Source organism: Neomonachus schauinslandi, chromosome 5, assembly GCF_002201575.2.
Source record: "Neomonachus schauinslandi chromosome 5, ASM220157v2, whole genome shotgun sequence".
Classification (NCBI taxonomy): Eukaryota; Metazoa; Chordata; class Mammalia; order Carnivora; family Phocidae; genus Neomonachus; species Neomonachus schauinslandi.
In genome coordinates, this window is record NC_058407.1 from 115,886,770 (window position 1) to 115,909,182 (window position 22,413).

The window sequence follows — 22,413 nt, forward strand, 5'->3', positions numbered from 1 at the left end:
GGACGGAGCGCTGCCTTAAAACCTCCATGCCCTCTGCAGGGCCGTGGCACCACTGCCGACTTTTGATTCAGTTCTTCGGATTAAAATGTGAAAATAGCGTGATGCCTCGCGTCCTCCCCAGGACCTTGCTACCCTCCTCAACCGAAAGCAACTTTTCTGCACCCCTATCCCATGTCGACTGGCAAATACATGACTTGGGCGAAGGAAGCCCTTCAACCAGCCTTTCGAAATGCCAGATGCCTAACACCTCGGGCCTTTGGAAGATAGGTGCAGCTGCTAACCAGAGGTCCGAGTCAGGTGATGCACACCGAGGCCGAGTAGAATATTGAAGCGTTATGGGCAACTGTGTTTGTTGTACCCTCTCCGTAAAGGAAAGTCAAAGTATTCATATGATCAACCATGTACTGACTTCATAGTAGAGGGCAGCTTTTGCTGTATTCTGAGCTTTGATCAGTAACAGGCCCTAAACATTCAAATTGAACCTGGAAGCTATCCCACCTTTCGTAAGAAATGGGGAAATAGCTGTAGGCTATGGTGTACTCTTCCCCCCGCCCCCCCTTCCCTAAACCTTTCGTTGACATGTAAATTCCCTGAATGAAAATACTTTGTCATGTTTGCTCTTTTGGTGACATCCCCCTAGCACTGTACCTGGCCTAGAGTTAGAGCTAATATTTACTGATTGAAGTAGTTAATGGAGAATGAGTTCCCAAGGTTTTTCAGTTTGGAGAAACTAGAATTGTGATCCCGGTGTCCTGACGCTGGCCAGGGCTTTTAATTTGCCATGGCGGAGGAGGAACATCGGTAACTGGCAGGATCCCAGCAGTTAGCCTTTTGCTTAGGTCGTTCCAACCTGTTCCTTAAATCAACTCAAGAGGAAATAAAAACTTCTGGTCACTACCCAACTGGGATCTGGTAGCCCCCATGGCTAACTAGAAAAGGGAGATTACTTAGATTTCATCACTGCTTTTGAGGGGCTATCTGTTGCTCTGTGTCTTAAACACCACACTGAGCTCTACCTTTAGCCTTTCAGTAGCTGGTGTTCTGAAACAGAGACAAGACAATTAATAAAATAAGTCTCAAATAATATTTACTAAGTACCCATTATGTGCCTAGCACAGCTAGCGTAACAGGAACCTGGAGGGAGATAAGGAAACTTCCACTTAGATCCTAACACAAGATACATTTTAACAGGTTGGGGTAAACACAGGAAAAATGTACCAAGTTAGGAACAGACAGATATAAACAAACATATGAAAATACAAAATTTTAACATACATGAAGGCTCTTTTTTTCCGATTTTATCTTGTGGGATTGGGGGGAGGAAGTGGTGGGCTGTGTAAGACTGCATATTCACTATGGAATCCTGTCCACTCTATATCTTAATCTGGAAAGTCTTCCCCCGGGGGAAATGATACTTCAGGAAACTCAAAGCAGAAATGATTGCCAGCCTTGGAAATGGGAATTGTTTTCTGCCCTACGGAGTCCAGAGAACTTGCAATTCCTTGCAAATGATAGCAAAGAGATCAGGGTAGGAAAGAGAAGGGCAAATCCAATTCCTTGATACTCCCATCTGAAAAGAATTCCTAATGATTCCATCCTGGAAAATCATCTGTCTAGCATATTTTGGTGCTGTGACGAAAACTAGCAGAAGTTTGGGAAAATACGATTCTAAACCAGAATTACAGTTACTGAATAGGCAAGAAAAACAGGAAATTTTAGCAACTATCAACCAAAGGGTAGCAACAAGACAAGCAATAGGGGGCTCCATGCTCAGTGAGGAGTCCGCTTGAGATTCTCTCTCCATCTCCCCTGCATTCCTCCCTCTGCATGCTCTCTCTCTAAAATAAATAAATAAAATCTTAAAAAAAATTACTACAAAGCTATAGACATCAAGACCATGTGGTACTGGCATAAAGATTAACATAAAGATCAGTGGAATAGAGTCCGGAAATAAATCCATATGTTCACGGTCAATTGACTTTGCAAGGTGCCAAGACAATTCAATGGGAGAAAGAACAGTCTTTTCAACAGATGGTGCTGGGACAACTGGAGAGCTGCATACAAAACAATAAAGCTAGACCCTTACCGCACAACATATATAAAAGTTTATTCAAAATGGATGAGTGTAAGAGCTAAAACTATCAAATGCTTAGATGAAATTAGGAAATCTCAGTGCCTGAGGATCAGGCAGTGATTTGTTAGATGTGACACAAAAGCACAAATGACAAAAGAAAAAATAAATTGGACTTCATCAAAACTAAAAGCTTTGTGCTTCAGAGGACACCATAGAGAAAGTGAAAAGAGAAACTGAAGAATGAGAGACTCTATTTACAAATCATGTATCTGACAAGGGACTTTAAAATATACAAAGAATAGATAACAAAGTCTTAGAACTCAGTAATTAAAAGACAACCCAGTCCTTTAAATAGTCAAATAATTTGAATAGACATTTCTCCAAAGAAGATATTCAGACAGCAATGGAAAAAAAAAAAAAAAAACCCAAATCATTAGCCATTAGGGAAACGCAAATCAAAACCCACAGTGAGATATACTTCACACCCATGAGGGTGGCTCTAATAAAAAAAATCGACAATATCAAGTGTTGACGAAAATGTGGAGGAAACAGAATTCTTATACATTGCTTGTGGGATTTTATAAAGTGCAGACACTTTGTAAAACAACAGTTCCTCAAAAGGTTACGTACACATAGAATTATCACATGATCCAGCAATCCCAGATCCTAGATGTATAACCAAGAAAAATGAAAGCATATGTCCACACAAAAACTTGTAAGTCATCTTTGTCATGGTAGCATTATTCATAATACCCCAAAAGTGGAAAGGATCCAGTATCCATCAACTGATGAGTAGATAAACAAAATGTGGGATATCCACAGTGAAGTATGCAACCATAAAAAGAATGATGTACTGATATATGGTACAACATTGGTGAACCTTGAGAACATTCTAAGTGAAAGAAGCCAGACATGAAAGGCCACATGTGTTGCCTAATTCCATTTATATGAAATATCCAGAATAGGCAAATCCATAGAGATAGAAAATAGATTAGTTGTTGCCAAGGACTAGGGAGAAGGGTGAATCGGGAGGGAGTACCAATGGGAGTGGATTTCTTCTTGGAGTATTGTAAATGCTTCAAATTAGATTATGGTGAGGGTTGCGCAACTCTGGGAATATACTAAAAAACACTGAGTTGAACATTTTAAAAGGGTGAATTTTATGGTATGTGAATTACATCTAAACAAAGCTGTTTTTAAAAAGCCTACTATGAGTCACACATTTTATATACCTTAATGATTTTTCTGACAAATTCATGGTACTTGTATGTACCATGCTTAAGTGCTTATGCTTAAATGTAATTGTTAAGATTATATCAAGGAGTTGAAGCTTACTGAAATCAAGTTATTTAGGGCTAGGTGAAAGGATATTTGAAAAGCTGGGCTATTTGAATTTATAATTTTGTTTTTGTCTTAAATTTTTTGTGTAATCATCATAGTATAAAAAATAATTTTACATTCTGTTCAAAAAGCAGTTATTGAGAACTAATTTGCACAAGCCATATGGGAGTATGTCCCAACTTAACCATAAATAGAAACAACCAAACTTAAAATATGTAGCATGTTGTGGAAAAGGATTCTGAAAAGTACCTGAGACATAGGAGGCTCTCAATAAATATTTTCTAAATATTGTCAAGGAAAAATGGAACTTAAGCAATAAAGGCAGGCATCTTGGGAAGTATTGTGTGGGTTGACATATATTCATTCCATTACATTGACAATTTAAAGTGAACAAATAAATAAATAAAGGGCACCATAGCATGCAAACACCTCAGTGTTCTTTCCCCAGCACATTTAGCACTGCTGACATGCCCCTGGCTGAAAGTGAAATTTCCAGGCAGCAGTAAAAGCTCCTTTTAATTATTTACACCTTATAGCTCTTCTGAAATTGTATTTATTAGTATCACTGAAAATCCCATTACTTAACGATCTCATAACTCCAGGAAGTCTAAATTGATTTAGGATAACTAGATCAAGTAATCAGCAGATTTTTGCTTTTTATAGGAAAAAAGAAAGGATAAGGGATGGAGAGAAGGCTGGGAAATATGTGTAATCATTTCCTAAGCTTAGGCGTGGAAACTGTGCAGACCCTTGTGATAAATAGTCCAACAGTTCCCCTAGTGACTAGCAATATGGCTCAGGTCCTTACTCATGCAATGGCATTTTTCTTGTGGATTCAATGGACTATTGAGAGAACAGAAGGAAAGCCAGGTCTGGTATTCACAGGGAGGTTCAGATGACATAATCTGAACAGAATAATCCATTCCCACACACAGCTTTGAATCATTCCAGCACAAAGGGGAGGAACCCAAACACTTCAGGTGTTCCCTGAACTCTGTTCATCAGATCTGGTATTATATTAGCAAAGGAGCGGTTAGACCAGAAATATCTTGTTCTGTTCTCTGTTACCTGCTTCTGATTGCCTTCACCAATATGATGATCAGGTCTACTAACAATAACTAGGCCTGCTAGTTGGAGAGGGAGAAATGAAAATATAAGATATGGCTCCTAATATGGTTTTGATATCTGTGCCCCCCCGGAAATTCTTACGTTGAAATCCTAACATCCTAACCCCCAAAGACGATTGTATTAGGAGGTGGGGACTTGGGGAAGAATTTAAATCGCAAGGGTGGAGCCGTCATGAATGGGATTAGTGCTTTACAAAAGAGGGTCCAGAGGTCCCTGGCCCCTCCCACTATGTGAGGACACAATGAGAGGTCTGTGACCCGGGAAGGGGTTCTCACCAGATCTGACCATGCTGGCACCCTGATCTCAGACTTCCAGCCTCTGGAACTGTGAGAAATAATCTTTTTTTTTTACCCCATCCCCTTTTTTAACCTGCCCTCCCCTTTTTTAACCCCACCCATGAGAAATAAATTTCTGTTGTTTACAAGCAAGCTATCCTCACTAGTCTATGGTATTTTATTATAAAAGCCCGGACAGATTAAGATAGCCCCTGTCTATAAAGGGTTTAACATAAAGTAGCAAAAACAAGGCATTACACACACACACACGCGCACACACACACACACACAATTAACAATGCACTAAGTGCTGTAATCTGTTGCCAAGGGTGGTTCTAACATTACTCAGTCATCTGGTTGTATGCCCACACTTTAAATATCCACAATCTCCATTGTTTACAGTTAAATATCCGTAAATAAGTGAACATGATAGCAATATGGCTCACTGGCTCATCCCTCCTAGGGACCAGTGGGGAGCAAGGAGGCACCTTCACACTCCTCCCTCCCTATCCATAGGTTGAAGGTCAGGCTGGGAGACGCACCCTTATTGACTAAGAGGTCAATTGTGAAAATGCCCAGCCGTTATAGAACTATATTGCCAAAACTTACGAAAAGGAAAAGATGGAGGATAGACATTAAGCTACTTCAAAAGTGCTTTTAAAAAAACAAGTGTGTTATAAAAGGGGCGCCTGGTGTCTCAGTCAGTTAAGCGTCTGCCTTCAGCTTGGGTCATGATCCCAGGGACCTGAGATCAAGCCCTGCATCGGGCTCCCTGCTCAGTGGGGAGTCTGCTTCTCCCTCTCCCTCTGCCCCTTCTCCTGCTCATGCCCTCTCTCACTCATTCTCTCTCAAATAAATAAATAAAACCTTTTATTTATATATATGTGATATATATATACTTCTATAGCATTTCTCTCTGATAGCATTTTAATAAATCAGTTATCCTTAAGTCTTTTAGAAATCCTGTCACATCTTTACATAAAGATATCTGTAAGTGCCAAATAGTTTTTGCAGCAAGTGGATCTGCATTGTGTTATCTGCTTAATTATACCTTGAAATATGAAGATAACTAAAGGATATACCCTTTAAGGTGATTATTGCTTCCTCTGACTCTGTAATTATAGTGAAAACTTTAATATTTATTCCTTACCATGTCTCAAAGCCTGTCAATTTTGGTTACCTTATTGATACAGCCAATTCATCTAGTAGCTTACTGCAAAGTGGTTTAAACTATCATGAGCTTCCATCTTCCATCTTCTTTTTTAGAGTTGTTAAAGTTTTGGATTTCTTTATGCAGTGGCTTTCCCACTCGTTTTTTTTACTACAACCTACAATAAGAAACAGATGTTACGTTCAGACCACATATTCTACTGTGTATGTACATATAACTGAAACAAGTCTCATAAAATAATGCTTACCTTTACTATAAACATGCATTCTCTTCTATTCCTTCTTTAATTTTTTTAAAGATTTTATTTACTTATTTGAGAGAGAGACAGTGCACACACAGTGGGGGAGAGGCAGAGGGAGAAGCAGACTCCCCGCTGAGCAGGGAGTGGGGGGGGGCTCGTACCCAGGACCCTGAGACCATGACCTTAGCCAAAGTCAGACACTTAACTGACTGAGCCACCGAAGCACCCCATCCCTTCTTTTAAATGTTGATTATAACCCTAAATTCATTTCATGGCCCACCAATGGTGGTGACTTGGAATTTGAAAACAATTATGGCCTCAGTTTTACTCTAATTAATTGTTGTATTTACAGTATATTCTGACCGTTTTACCTCGATAGGTTTGTTGAGCAGATGGAATCATTGAAGAACAATATAATTTTTCATTAAGTTAACTAACCTATAATTTATGTTCCAGCACATTTTTAAGAATGAAAGGGGTTCCTCTTAATAATTATTCCAGTCATCAGGGATAAACCAAAAGTGTCCCAGACAAGATAGCAGGAGGGGTCATCCTATCAATAACTGACAGAAAAGAAAATAGTTATTTTCATATTTTTCCCTATTTTCTCCTACAGTACCCATTCCTCTGTCATACCCATGAAAATCTAGGATCTCTGATTTTGGTGTATGAGTCTTAAAATTTGCTAGTATATGCTAGAACCAGGAGCTTTGATTTCTACTCTCAACTTCAAAACTAAATGATTGGCTTTGAACAAATCTTTATATCTCCCTGGCCCTTAATTATTTCGTGTATAAAATGAGGGTTTTAATGATCTCTACGATTCCTTTCAACCTTAATTTTTTAAAAGATTTTATTTATTTATTTGACAGAGAGTGAGAGAGCAAGCACAAGCAGGGGGAGAGGCAGGCCAAGGGAAAAGGAGAAGCAGGCTTCCTGCCAAGCAGAGAGCCCACGTGGGGCTTGATCCCGGAACCTTGGGATCATGACCCAAGCTGGAGGGAGATACTTAACCGATTGAGCCACCCAGACCCCCCCTTAACCTTAAAATTAAATGACTTTGGGGCACCTGGCTGGCTCAGTCAGAAAAGCATGTGACTCTTAATCTTGGGGTGGTGAGTTCCAGCCCCACGTTGGGTGTAGAAATTACCAAAAATGAATAAATAAATAAATAAATAAATAAATAAATAAGTAAATAGTAAAAGAAATTAAATGACTTTATGCCACAGGAAACGATATGAAAACAGCCTTAAAAAGCTTACAGTATAAATGAGGTAACTAAGTCATGTAATACCCTAGCCTTCCCCCAAAATATTGCTTCTTAGAATGTTTCAATATAAATGCCTGAATAAGAATAGCTGGGCTGGGCTCAAAGAATTAGCAGCCAAATATGTAACAGAATTGGAGGCCTCAAGGGTGTCCCTTCTTTTATCCACCCAGCCACAATTTCAAAAAAAAGATAAGAGGATTAGGTTAGAGTAAGTTTCTCAGATGAAACACAGAAAAACATATAGGAAGAAACAGAGTCTGGGATTTAAGAAAACCATGCTAGGAAGTTAAATGAGAGTTAACATTATTGATGTCACAATTTTTTTAAGAGTAGATCCTATTTAAAATCTTGGTTACAACATTTTGTGTCAACTATCATTTAAAAATAAATAAATAGGGCACCTGGGTGGCTCAGTTGGTTAAACAACTGCCTTCGGCTCGGGTCATGATCCTGGAGTCCCGGGATCGAGTCCCACATCGGGCTCCCTGCTCTGCGGGGAGCCTGCTTCTCCCTCTGACCCTCCCCCCGTCATGCTCACTCTCTCTCATTCTCTCTCTCTCAAATAAATCAATAAAATCTTTAAAAAAATAATAAAATAAAATCATGGTTGCTGAATACGTTAATCCTCATAATTTTATTCAAATTAAATGAAACACAGCACATATGGTTTTAAGAGTTACTGACTACAGAGGGCATTTGTCATGTTTGTCACTGCCCAACATCTTTTGAAACATCCTTTTCATCTGGTTAAGAGCCCTTCCTCCCCAGCGAGAAGACTGGATTCATCCTCCCAGCTCCCATGAAATGAGGTCCAGGATTTGACCAAGGCTCCAGCCATCAAACACACCACAGGCCCAGGACTTAAATTCAGAAGAGAGTAACAGGAACAAACAGGTGCATGGGGGAAAGCATCTCTTGCCAGGGTTGCCAGCATCATCTGTGCAAGTGTGGCACCCATGTGAACGCTCACAGGGCGATGGAGGCCTTCCCCGGAGCAGCCCCTGTTAAAATGTGGGCTGGTTCCAGCCCCCCTCTGACTTGCCTGGGGGAATCTCTGAACCTCCTGAAGTTATGCAATGTATTCAAAGCTACTTAGAGTAAATGCTGTTGTACCACTAGCAACACTGAGGAATACTGTAGCTAGAGTCTGTTTGGTCTAACAAAGATTTACTAAGGAGATAAGAGATTAGTTTTGTCCTAAAGGACAGAAGTCTGGGATGAGACAATGAAGACCCTGTTCTGGACAAGGAATATGCCGGGGCGGGAGAATAATAAGGCTGGTTCTGGGGAAGTCAACACACAGCCGATAGAAGACTCTGAAACCTAAGCCAACATATGTGTTTACAATTTGGAGAGCAAAAGGTAGTCACTGTAGAGATTTCCTCCCATGTGAAGTGATTAGAGCTGATGTTGGCAACAAAGACATGCACACTTTCACAATTAAGTTTAAACACTTCACTTCAGTGGTCTCAATATTATCATTCCATTAGAATTCCAGAAAGATGCATCTAGAAGAAAACTCAAAAGAAGAAATAACAATATCTTGGGAACAAAGAGAAAGTTGGGAAGAAAAGTGATTAAAAAAAAAAAAAAAGGATTTTTAGATCCTAAAGATGGGCAACTGTATTGTGGAATCAGAATCTGTGCATGAAACTATCATGGCCAAGCTGATGATTTGCTGCATTAATGATCAATATGTATTATCACGTGATTGTTTCAACTATATAACTGATGCTCGTAATATTACCAGGATTCCTGGGTGAGGCATCCCACAGTCTGTTTAGTAATCTCACATATATACTGTCCATGCTATGACTGTCACTATGGATGGGGAAGATGGAGAAGATACAGGAGAAAGTATGTTTTGTATGTGAAGTTTAATCCATGTGTTCTGAGAATGGATTCTCAATCTCTCTCTCTTTTGGAATATATAACTTTTACAAGTGTTATACTCCCATGTATATACTGAGATTTGGCGGTGGGAGGGTGTGGATATGAGGAAGTAAAATATGGAAGTAAATTTTTTAATCCCTACAGCTATTTTTTTAGGGGGGCAGGGGCGGAGGGAAAGGGAGAGAGAGGATCTTAAGCAGGCTCCACGCCCAGCTCAACTCGGGGCTCGATCACACAAACCTGAGATCATGACCTGAGCCAAAATCAAGAGTTGGATGCTTAACTGACTGAGCCACCCAGGCAGCCCCCTACAGCTATTTTATTTTTTAAGGAATCTCTATACCCAACATGGGGCTCGAACTCACAACTCGAGAGTCACATGCTCTACCGACTGACCCAGCCAAGCGCCCCATCCCTATAACTATTAAGCATGCATTGCAGCTGTTTCTCGTAGGTGAGGCAAGATATGAGCCATGAGTACTTCTGTCTTGCAGCCTGCAACAGGGGTCCTTTCCCTCCCATTTATGAAAACAAACTGGGATAAATTAAACAAGAAAATTCTGTGGATAACTTTGAATCCACTCTAATTTATATATTAAAAAAGAAGTAATTCCTAAAGAAACTTAATATTATTAACAGCTGATTGCAATTGCATCAGTATCATCTGTCTGTAGAGAACTACTTTGCACCCCACTCATCCTGACTAAAGAATTGTAATGATTCACCCAGGAAAATGCACAACAAATACAGTGGAAGGTTTGAGGAAAGAAATGCATGACTATCCCCCCAAATACAAAGATTAATAGTATATTAGTTATTTATTTCTATGTAATAAATGAGCCCAAAACATAATAGTTTAAAGCATCAGCACACATTTATTATCTCTTACAGTGTGGATAGAACATAAATGCAGTAATAGCTTGGTAGTTCTTAAAATCAGAGTCAAATTGTGGTGGAGGCAAGTTCAAGAAGACTTGTCTGGGGCTGGAGGATCTGTTTCCAAGCTGGCTCATTCACATGAGTGGCAAATTGTTGCTGGCTGTTGACACATGGGCTTCTCCCAAAAGGTTTCTTGTGTCTTTATGGCATGGGGAAAGGAATCAAAAAAGGAGCAAAGCAAAAGCTTCTGTGGCCTTTATGACCTAGCCTTGATGTCACACACCATTATCTTCACCATAATCTGTGAATCACATGGGTCAGTTCTGACTCAGTGTGAAAATAGACTATACAGGAAAGTGAATACCGTGAGGTGAGGATTGTTGGGGGCCATCTTGGGGACAACATATTATAGAAATAAGGGAAATAGGATTAGGAAAAGAGCAGTGCTTCCCCTTTAGGTAATAAGAGATGAAAGATATCTTAAGACTGGCATATTGAAACTGTTGGGAAGAGCAGAGAAAGAACTATAAATGGTCTCCGGAACCTAGGACCAGGATAGAAGAGAAAGGAGCCTGGTCCCCAGGGGAGCCTAGTTCCTAGGGATATGTTTAGGAAAGTAGAATTTGGGGGAGAAAGGAGAATGCCTGGCAATGTGGGATTTGTACCAGACTCTTCCTCAGAGATTAGATCCCAAAGGGATCCTTCACATTTCCTAGAGAAGCTTCCTTTAGGTCATTAAACTCATTTCATCAAAATACAAAGGGATCCTGGGGCTCAAGGAAGAAACTATTTAATAATAAAACTTGTGAAATAATAAAAGTAGTAAACCAGTCAACCCCGTGCCTTAGTAAACCTCATAAACACATCTTCATGGACATGGCACAGAATGAAGAACAATAACTGGATTGGCACCACATGACCGTTCTTACACAAGGTCTGCGTTGTTACCTAGCTGGGCACTCTGTAAGCATGAATCCCATGAACACTACCAGGCCACCGTTGCATGAAGACGGGTAGGGAAGGAACTAATTACTGTTGAGCATTCCAACATGAGCTGGGCACCAGGCTAGGAGTTTTCTACACACTGATTGTTTAATACAACTCTCTGCATTTCACAAAGGTGAAACTAAGGATCAGAGTAGTTAAAGGGGTCAGGGTCTACTAACTGTTCCCCAATATCCATCTTCTCCTTCTTCCTTTTAGTACTAGAACCTCCATGGTTTCAGCTAGGTACCTAGCTGGCCAGCTAGAGACTACAATTCTCAACCTCCCTTGCAGCTAGGTAATAGCCAAGTGATTCAATAATAATCAATGGAATGTGACCAGAATAGATGTATGTAACTTGTAGGTCATGCCTTTTGAAGGAGTGCCTTCCACTGACCTATATTTCCCCATTCCCAGCAGGCAGGAACATAGATGTGGAGCTGAGTCAGCTTCCAACATGCAGGTAAGACCACAACCTTATTATGGCATGGCAAAACCCATGTTCTCAGATGACCACATGAAGCTGCCTATCAGCTTAGACTGCCTGCCATCTTGGACTTTTAAGTGAGAGAGAAATAAAGTAATACATTTTATGTAAGCCACTGTTATCTTGATCTCTCTGAAAGCAATTAAACCAGTACTTCTAACCAACACTTGAACTTGTCAGGGATCATCCAGCCACAAGTGGCAGATCTGAGAGACATTTTTGCTTTCAAGCTTCTACTCTATCACACTTTAACAGGGAAGGTGTCCTTGTCAAGGAGAATGTTACTTCTTTTTTTAAGTAATCTCTATGCCCAATGTGGGGCTTGAACTCACAACCCTGATGTTGTGACTGAGCCAGCCAGGCACCCCAGGAGAATGTTACTTTTGCTCTTGATGCTCTAGGGTATTCTAAGAACTCAATTAATATTTGAAAATGGGAGAGTCCATTTGGACAATTTTATGTCCTTATTTAGTGAAGAACCAAAACTATGTTTCCTTCAATGTTGAGCACAATCTATCTCCATTATGATGAATGTTACACTTTTTAGAATTTGGGCTCTGCTTATGTTCTGTTTTGGGGTTCTGACTCATTTTTCTTTGGAACAGAAGTCTATTTGAAGGATGTTAAATTTACTGATTGTTTTCAAATGCAGTGTTCTCTGAGCACATTTTTCTGTAGCTTATACAGATGCCTACCATTTTGCCATCTTTATATAGCTCTTCCTATTCATACTAAAAATAAGAACATGTACAGCTAATATTAAGCCAATACCTACTGATGTGATCATACTGGTTGCTGATAAAATATTGAAATAGTTCCATATTCCTTGGTAAATAACCAACGCCCTATGACCTCTGAGGTTTCCCAGCTGCTGTAGCATCTATGGTCTCTCCTTCAGCACCCCTAGATATCCCAGCACCCAGAAACCAACAGGGAGCCTCCAGCTCTGTGGCCTGGGTTTGGATTAATCGGTGCTTGTATCCTATTGGTTACTAAATATTTTTAATGGCACTTTTAGAAGCATGTCCAGCCTATGGCTTGCAAGGTAACTTTATGATAATTTCTAAAGCTCTTCGTTTCAGCAATGCCTTTGAGAAAAATATCAGTATAAAGATACTATTCTGCTGATAATTTTATGACTTCTCAAAGACTTTATGTATATTTCCATAATTCAAGGTGTACATTTGTAACATTCTTCCAAGGCCTTCCCACCAAATCCCCGCTTACCTTACTACGCATACACACACACACACACACACACATCATTAAGCTAACACAAAATGGCACTATGGGGAAATAAATTAAACATAATCCAAGCTTATTCAAAACTACTCCGTAGTTTAACCACTTTTCCCAAATAATTCTATGTTCTCAAAATGAAAAGTATCCTGTTTGTTTACACCGTCAAATGATATTCTCTAAAGTTGGGCTCCACACATCACATAAAGCCTCACTTGCGCTTGTAATCATGGAACAAAGCCCTATTTAAATAAAGTACAATGTTTCTCCTTTCCACTTTCTGACAATTGTAGCATAATATATATATATTACATATATATGTAATTATAGCATAATATATATTATAATTTTATTGTCAGCTATAGTAATTGTACTTGAAAAATGTGTTAGATAGTGTTTGATATAAAACATTTAGCATAGTGTCTGACATGTGATCAACACAATAAATATTAGTAATGAGGATGATGATGATGATGATGTTATCTCTAAACTGCAAATCTCATCCTGTTATCCTTCCATATCTCCCCATTGCTTTTCTCAACACAGATTAGTGGGGTTGGTGGCTTTCTTTTCAGCTCTCATCTCTCAAAACTCATGCTCTGTTTCCCCTTTACCTTCTAATCATAGGAAACTTCATTAAGTCCCCTAATTGGACTCTGTCTCTCTAATCAGTAGGCTTTGTCATGTACTGGTCCTTTTGCTCGAACACTTCACCTGGGTAACTCTTATTCATCCATAAGGTCTCAATTTAGATGACGCTTCTTCCTTGCAAGTTCAGGTTAGATGCCTCTTGTTGATACTTTCATAGCAGCCTGGGCCTCATCCACTGGTATACCATGTGGTTACTTGCCCATTTCCTACGTCACAAGCTTTGTGAACATCAGGAAAAGATCGGTCCATTTTCCCTGTTGCATCTCTGTTCGGGCTGTGCATTATTACCATAATTGTTGAATAAATCAATGTTTAAAGAGGAATATGTGTTCTCCCATAATGACAATAAACCCTTTCACTTTGAGGAAGTTCACATATAACTACAAAGACTGAAAACAGAACAGAAATCTGTATTTATATTTAATTAGTACATGTAAATATATCAACATGCCTCTTACGTTTTAGACGGCAACCCATGCTTTCATTTCACGGCCTATAAAATGGGGTAAGAATATTTACTCAATTGAAATTGAACTTTGAGAACTGTGGAGCAGAGGAGATTAAAATTGCTGTGTATTATAAATTATTAATTTTTAGTAGCAAGCTAATGGGCATCTTGTATACATTTTACATTCTTTCTCCTTAAACACATTTTCAATAAATATTTTTCAGATTAATAAAGTGCCCAGAATAGACTTAGTTATATTTTAAAAATATAATTTATATTTAATTTATCTCTTTCTTAAATCTCATGATTATAGTGTCCTTAATTAATTTTGCTATATGGTATTTTTTAAATCCAAGCAACCTGTAATCAAATCTATCTTGTCACAAGATAAAGACAAATATTTCTATTTACCTTTAGAACTAAAAGGGGAGGATGAATCTTAAACCTTCAAATAAGTACAAAGAACTAGTATAATTATGTCATATTTAATTAGGAATCTTTTTTGAATGAACTTATATACACCATACATACCTGGCTTTATTTTTACTCTTTTTTTTTTTTTAAGATTTTATTTATTTATTTGACACAGAGAGACACAGCGAGAGCAGGAACACAAGCAGGGGAAGTGGGAGAGGGAGAAGCAGGCTTCCCGCTGAGCAGGGCGCCCGATGCGGGGCTCGATCCCAGGACCCTGGAATCATGACCTGAGCTGAAGGCAGACACTTAACGACTGAGCCACCCAGGTGCCCCTGTATTTCTACTCTTGAGTGGTAAAAATTACTCTGTATTCTTGATGAAAACAATGTTATAAGCACTCAAATAATGACTTACTTCAAAACTAAAGCCCGAAAAAGAAAGAGGGCCTTCAGCCTTCTGAAGAAAAAAAAATTGAACCAAATGTCTAGAACCCTTTCTCAAGCAGAAAATTAAATAAATTCCTTGTTACAGATAAAGAAGTGTTGTTGCTTTTTGACGACTGGCTTTCATGCCGCAATCTGAGGTTACATTTTCTGATGGAAGCCAAAGCTTTAGGGCAGACGAATTTACCAGAACTACTTGTTTTTAGGGAAAAAGAGGTATAGAGAAGTGGAAATGGATTTTTAAGACTGTCTGCATGGAAAAAAAAATGGGAAAAGATTTGCAGGTCAAGGTGCTCAACCAAGTTGAAGGAAGGAGAGGGCTGTCAGATCTGTAGATGCAGCCTCAAGCTCGATGGAAGATGTGGAGTTTCCAGGAATAAGGAGTGGTCTAAAGAAATAAATTACCAAGTGAAACAACAACCAGGGAGAAAAATATTTGCAAATCACATATGTGATAAGAGACTGACCCAGAATGTCTAAAGAACTCTTATAACTCAACAATGACAAGCCAATCCAATTTTAAAAATAGGCAGTGTTTAAATAAACATTTCTCCAAAAGAAATGTGGAATGATTAATAAGCACATGAAAAGATGTTTAACACCATTAGTCTATACAGAAATGTACATCGAAAGCCACAATTAAATAAAACTTCTTACTGGACTGTCTTTAAAGAAAACGAGCACAAATATATGGAGACAGGAAGTAGATGAGTGACTGAAGGGTTGGAGGTGGGGGGGAGATGGAGAGTCACAGCTACTGGATGAGGCTTTCTTCTGGGGTGATCAAATGTTCTAAAATTGGTTGTGCTGATGGTTGACAACTGTGAGTATGCTAAAAACCATTGAATCGTACAGTTGGAGTAGGTGAATTGTACTGTATGTGAATTATATCTCAATAAAGCAGGAAAAAAAGACAATAACAAATGTTAGCAAGTATTTGGAGAAATTAAAGCCCTCATACATCACAGGTGACAATATATAGTGGTGAAGCCACTTTGGAAAACAATTTGGCAGTTCCTCAAAAGGTTAAATATAGTTATCATATGACCCAGCAATTCTAGTCCTAGGGATCTCTGCAAGAGAATTGAAAACATATGTCCTCACAGAAACTTGGAAATGAATGTTCACAGCAGCATTATTCATAACAGCTTGAAAGTGGCAACAAACAAAATCAACCATGAATGGATAAATAAAGCACAACGGAGTATCAGCAATAAACAAGAATTAAGTCCTGATACCTGTTACGACATGGATGAACTTCAAAAACATTAAGCTAAGTGAAAGAAGTCAGGCACAAATGACCACATTTGTGGAATCCCATTGATATGAAATGTTCAGCATAGGCAAATTTATAGAGACAGAAAGTAGATTAGTGGTCACCTAGGACTGAGAGGTGGGGTGAGTAAGGAGGCAAGTGGGGAGTGATTGCTACTGGGTACAAGATTTCCCTGGAGGATGGTGCAAATGTTCTAAAATTAGTGTATGCTGATGGTTGCACAACTCTGTAAATATATTTAAAAACATGGAATATACACTTTAAATGGTGTACTCCAGGGTATGTGAATTATATCTCAATAAAGCTGCTAAAAAAGAATCAATTGCTAGGCATCCTCTTATCTCCTTAAAGTGTGGCTTAATCCTTTTACTGGTTATCTTTCTCAAGTAGGATGTGTGTTCCTTGTACCTAGGGAACTAAGTTGAACATGTTCTATTTTTTGCCTAAAAACCAAATAACTCAGTTGGCATGTTGCTTCTTCCTCTTTCTGGTGTCAGGGATTACTGTTCTAAAATTTAGAGTCTAAATGAAGCAATCTCCAGAGAGATATTTGAGTAATCCTGCAAGAATAGTCAAGTCATTCTTACTGTTCCACGAGACTTTCTAACCTACGCTGCACTGAATTTGCTTGCACTGCAAAATTTCTGCTGTTGCTCTGTAAATCTCCCTAATGTAAGGATTTGTCATTCATTAAAATAGCTTCCGGTTGGACATTTTGGGATTGTGAAATCTTTTTTCTTCTTCTTTTTTTTTAATCTGAATGCGATCTCTCCTTTCTATTTCAGGCACTCACGCTCCTCCAAAACTAAGCATAGCAAACAAAAGATTACAGGAATGGGGAAACAATCTCAAAATGCTTGGTGGAAGATAGGGACTTCTCTTTTTCCAAAGGGCTTGGTTTGGACTGTTTTTTTTTTTTTTTTTTTTTCTTCTTTTTTTATTTTCAAGAGAGAAATTTCCCCTCTCTTCCTGGCTCTTGAAGTGAGGCCAGAGCCTCAAAAATACCATACTGTATCATTTACTTGGACATTTTCTTAGAACAGGATTAACTCTAGGAAGAGCTTAGGCTGTTACAAATGACTCAGAATGATAAAAGATGAGTCACCGAGCATTGCTAAAACTGTGGCCTCTTCACTACAACCTTAGGGATATTGGATTTCTTTGCAGCTTGGCAACCATAAGCATATATTGATTAGTTTAATGGATTCCTTCTGAGTAGTAATGAAGACATAGGCAGAAGGTTCTTAGTACACCAATAAATTCTATCAGTCGTTTTTTGATACTTGGAAAAAATACTAGACTCAGGAAGCAAAGTTCAACCACATAGCAATTTTTGCATTACTGGAAAACCCTCTAAGAAGAAAGGCACTCTCAGTTGGATCTCTGCTTACTCAATAACATACGAAGATCCAGTGATCTTTATTGAAAAAACAAAAACAAACAAATTTTTAAAAAAATTTAGGGGGGAGCCTATTTCTTCTGAAGCCACTACTTGAGAAATTATCTGATTATCGCTACTTCAGGAAATATATTTTTTAACAGAATACTTTTGGATAAAACCACAGAATAATGACTAACATCCTTAGTATGTTCTAGGCACCCTAGATGTTCAAGAATTTTACATGTATTAGTTCAGTTCAACCTCACAGTCCCTGCATGAGATAGGTACTATTATTATGGCCACTTTACAGATGATGAAATTAAGGTACAGAAGATACAGGAAGTGGCAGGGCAGGGCCTTGAACCCAAGGCAGTCCCCCTCCAGTGCAAACGTTCTTCATTGCTGTGCCTACTGCTTTTTCAGGTTCTGGTCTTTCATGGGAAGAAAGGAAATTCCATTTTAGTCTCACAAATGGATCTTTGCAATGAAGCTGAGTCCAGGTAGTGTTCATTCTGAGGGTCTTTTGGCCCTTTTTTTGAGTGAAATTTCTGGGATCCATCTGAAATCTTGTGCATCAAAAAGGAGAATGTGTTGCTCTGTAAATGTGTTTATCTAGTTGACTCGAATCGATCATTCATTGCTGGGATACCCAAGTAGATGGAGTAACGACATCTGTCAGGAATAAAGAACAGGCTCTTAATACATAGTTCTTAGATAGTATCTTCATTTAAAGAGTGACTTTAGGGGCACCTGGGCGGCTCAGTCGTTAAGCATCTGCCTTCGGCTCAGGTCATGATCCTAGGGTCTGGGATCGAGCCCCACATCGGGCTCCCTGCTCGGCAGGAAGCCTGCTTCTCCCTCTCCCACTCCCCCTGCTTGTGTTCCGTCTCTTGTTGTCTCTCTCTCTGTCAAATAAATAAATAAAATCTTTTAAAAATAAATAGATAAATAAAGAGTGACTTTAAGTTAATTCCAGTGATAACTGGAACTTTGCATCCATGACCATACAAAAGGAAACTGAAAGGACTTCAGCATCTGGGGATCAAGGCTGATGAGGGCTTGCCTCACTCCAGGTGTACATGCAGTATCACTTAATTCAGATGTTTCCCAACTTCAAACTAGTTTGTTATGTTTTTCCTCATTTTAGAACTGATTACTAATACCCTTACATATTTAAGACATTTTTAAAACCACAGGCAAGTCATAATAAAACTGGGAATAGAGATTCTGATCTCTTGGGACATTGGTGATATTTGCTGAAATTTATGACATAACTGGTGGTTTCCACCAGGAGTCCAGGAATATAATAATAAGGAATTAGAGCTACTTTTAGTATTCTTAAAAGATGAGTAAAATCATAATTCCGTAAAGTTGCACAAGCCAGTTAAATATCAATGTCTCTATTTTTTATTGGACTATATCAATGGTAATTCACTGAGTTCTTCAGAAAGGGCCTGTTTCTTTCATCTTTCATGGGACAGTGCTCAGAACATGCCTGGCACATGGCAGGAAGTAAACAGTTATCTAGTGAGGTGACTACATGCCAACAAAAGCTCTGATTGGCTGCTGATGACATCATAGAGATTCCAGGGATTTATTAAATGGAGCAGACAGTTACCAGAGTGTTTCAACATGCTAGAGATTTTTTTAACAACCCCAATTTTATCAATCTAACACATAATTAATGTCATGCATAAATAAATTTTAGTGAGCAATAATAGCCATGAAGAGCGCTAAAGTGTCGGGATGTTACTTATATTATTGCTTGTTGGCTGTCAACTAACATTTCTGTTTATTAGCATCAGAATCACAGCACTGATGTGTGCCATCTTCATGTTTTAAAATTTGTGATGATTTTTATCTGATAAATATATGGCTCGATTTTGCAAGGAAAAAAAAGAGATACACTACTGAAACCAGTGCTCCCCCAATATATGCATTGGGCCAGAGGAATTCATTCAAAGGATAGCAGTCTATTGGAGAAGATAATAAAGGGAATAACCAAGGGTGGTAAAGGTGTTTTTGGTGGTGATGGTAAAAATCCTGGGGTAGAACTATGTATATATTTCTGAGCCTGCTGGTCCTGGCTATGAGGTCTTGAATTGTAAAGCCATCCACAGAGTGGTAAGAGCTCAAGACTTGGACTGGAGTCAGAGAGACAGGAAGCACCCCCCATTCCCCTCCACCCCTCCACCTCCATTCCTGTCCCCTCCGGCTCTCTACCCCTCTCTGTCCCACTGCTCTATCCTCACAGCAAACTCAAATCACCTTTCACCCAGGCTCTCAGAAGCTCAGGCACAAGTAATAAAAAGAAATTGTTTTCTGTGGCATTTTTCAAGGTGGGATGCGCAGGCCTAAGAGGCAGAAAAGGTGACTGGTTCTTTAGCAGAGCAGTATTCTGGCCTTCCTGAGTCCTCTCATGAATACCTTCCAAGTACCTTTCTTCACCACTTAATACAACATAATTTTCATTGCTCTTTCAAGCTCTAAATATTTAAACATTGAGTCTCCTTCTGCAAACCATGAGGTGACATCAACTTGAACCTGGGGAAAAGGAGCCTGCTTTAAGAACAAGACATGGTTTTATTTTCTTCTTTACGTTTGTCTATATTCTTTAACATTTCCAAATACCAAGTTCCAAATACCAAAATAAACTGTTGCTTTTGTAATCAGAGAGAAAACCAATGAAACATTAGAAAGAAAGAGACCATGGGCGGGGGACATAAGCAAACATCTTCACAGCAGTTGTTGGGATTCACTGAAATCCAAACTCTGGAGGAAAATTTTTATTACCACTAAGTTGAATGTTATAAGAGTGAGTACAGTTTACAAAGTGTTTTCATGTCCATTTTCCAGTGTATGTTAGTAGTTCCTAACAAGAGGCTGATTACTACCTAAGTGCTGGTTTCCTTGCCGTATAGGAAAGATGTGAAGAATCCAAGGAATGTGAATCTAATCCCAATTTCTCCCGTATTCATTCATTTATTCAGCAAATATTGAACTATATTCCAGATAAAGACCAGGTATTTTGAATATAATAGGGGACAGGATAGACTTGGTCTCTGTCTTCTGGAAATCTATATTCTATTTGAGGAGAGAGGGGAAAAAAGTAAACATAAAATAATTGAAACATTTAGTCCATGCTATGGGGGTCAACTCTTTCCAGCCAAAGACCATCCAGAACACACTTAGAGTTGAACAAGTTGGTTTATTACTCATCGCAGTGAGGAGAACATACCATTTGGAATCGTGCGGTGTCTCAGTGACAGAGTGTAGAACTGAGTTGGAAGAACCTGGTTGGGTGATTTGGGGGAGGGCCTAAGGAAGTAGGGTTTGTCTCACATCGGATGCTGTCAGAAAGTGGGGGACAAGTCTGTGATTGGGTACAGAAGCAGCAGACACTCATTTAGTAAGAGAAGGGAAAGTTTGGTATTTGGGGAGTTTTACTTACAGTGGCCTGGTTTTGTCTGTGCTTAGCCAAAATGATGAAGTGGCCTTGCCTTGTCTCATCTTACCCTGGTCTCAGAGTAACCTTGTCTGAATCTGATAGTCTGTGAGACTGTTTATGTCTCCAAGCAGAATAACCTGGCCTAGATGTGAATGTCAGAACAGCTTCCGAATTATCAGCTGCCCCTTTTTTCTCCCCAAAGTAAATGAATGAGGGACTGCAGCAGCAAACAACAGGGAGAAATCTATGTTCACTGGGGAGTGATCAGAGATTGCTATTATCGTCCCGAGAATGGTACCATGAGGAACTCTTGGAAGGGCTTCCAAAAAGGCACATGCTTGGTGCTTGGTGGTGTAAGACGGTATCTCTTCATCTCATGTAGAAGAGGTAGTGTGTGTGTGTGTGTGTGTGTGTGTGTGTGTTTAAAAAGAGAGAGAGAAGGAGAAAATGTTTGTGTTGAAGGGTCTGGGCTAGGTGATTTTAAAGTCCTTGTAGCTCAGTCTCTGCCCCTGACAAGACCATTCACGCTCGTGTAGTGACTGTCTAACTGATCAGTAAGGAGTTTTGAGGATCCTCTATCTACAGCTAACAGGAAAACAGGCCTAAGAAACAGGTAAATAAGTCGAGTGACGACCTATGATGGCAGCTGTCCTGTTGGCTGCAGTTAAAATAACGGCATCGAAAACGGTAAAAAGTACAACAAAGTATGTTTTATTTTCCCACTCCCCTCAGCCGACTTAAAGTCACTGCTCTCTCAGCTTTCTATTTTTATTAGCAAAACTATATTAGGAATAGGTTTGTGCACTATGAATGCTGTCTGGAGTGCTATGGCAACAACTTGCTCTTAGTCAAGCGTTCTATGTCCGGATCATACATTTCGAAAATGTTTAAATGATGCTTAAAATGCTGGGTACATCTCAGTAATAACTTTACATGTGGAATTCTCTTGCTCGGAGCGCCACGCAGTTGAACATAAGTGACAGCAGGGTGGGAGATGAGGAATTGATGATGCTTCTGGAGAGAAGCTTAGTGTCTTTTACCAACAACGGAAGCCTCCAGACATTCTCCTATTGACAGATACCCCTTCCACCACCACCACACAAATGTCTGCAAGTATCCAGACAAGTGGTAAATGACTGGCCTTGAGTTTGGAAACACGGGTTCCACACCCTGGCTCTGCTACCGAGCACGTGACCAAGAGCTGTGTGACTCACCTGCCCTATCTGGACAGGGAAGAGGTTGGTCTAGAAGTGGGGTTTTCCTTCTTGAGGCCTTGCTCTCAAGACCTTTCCCTCCTATGTCTTTATAGATAATGCAGCATGGTTAAGAGTTCAAGCTGGGAATGTAAACAAGGCCGGTTTAAACCC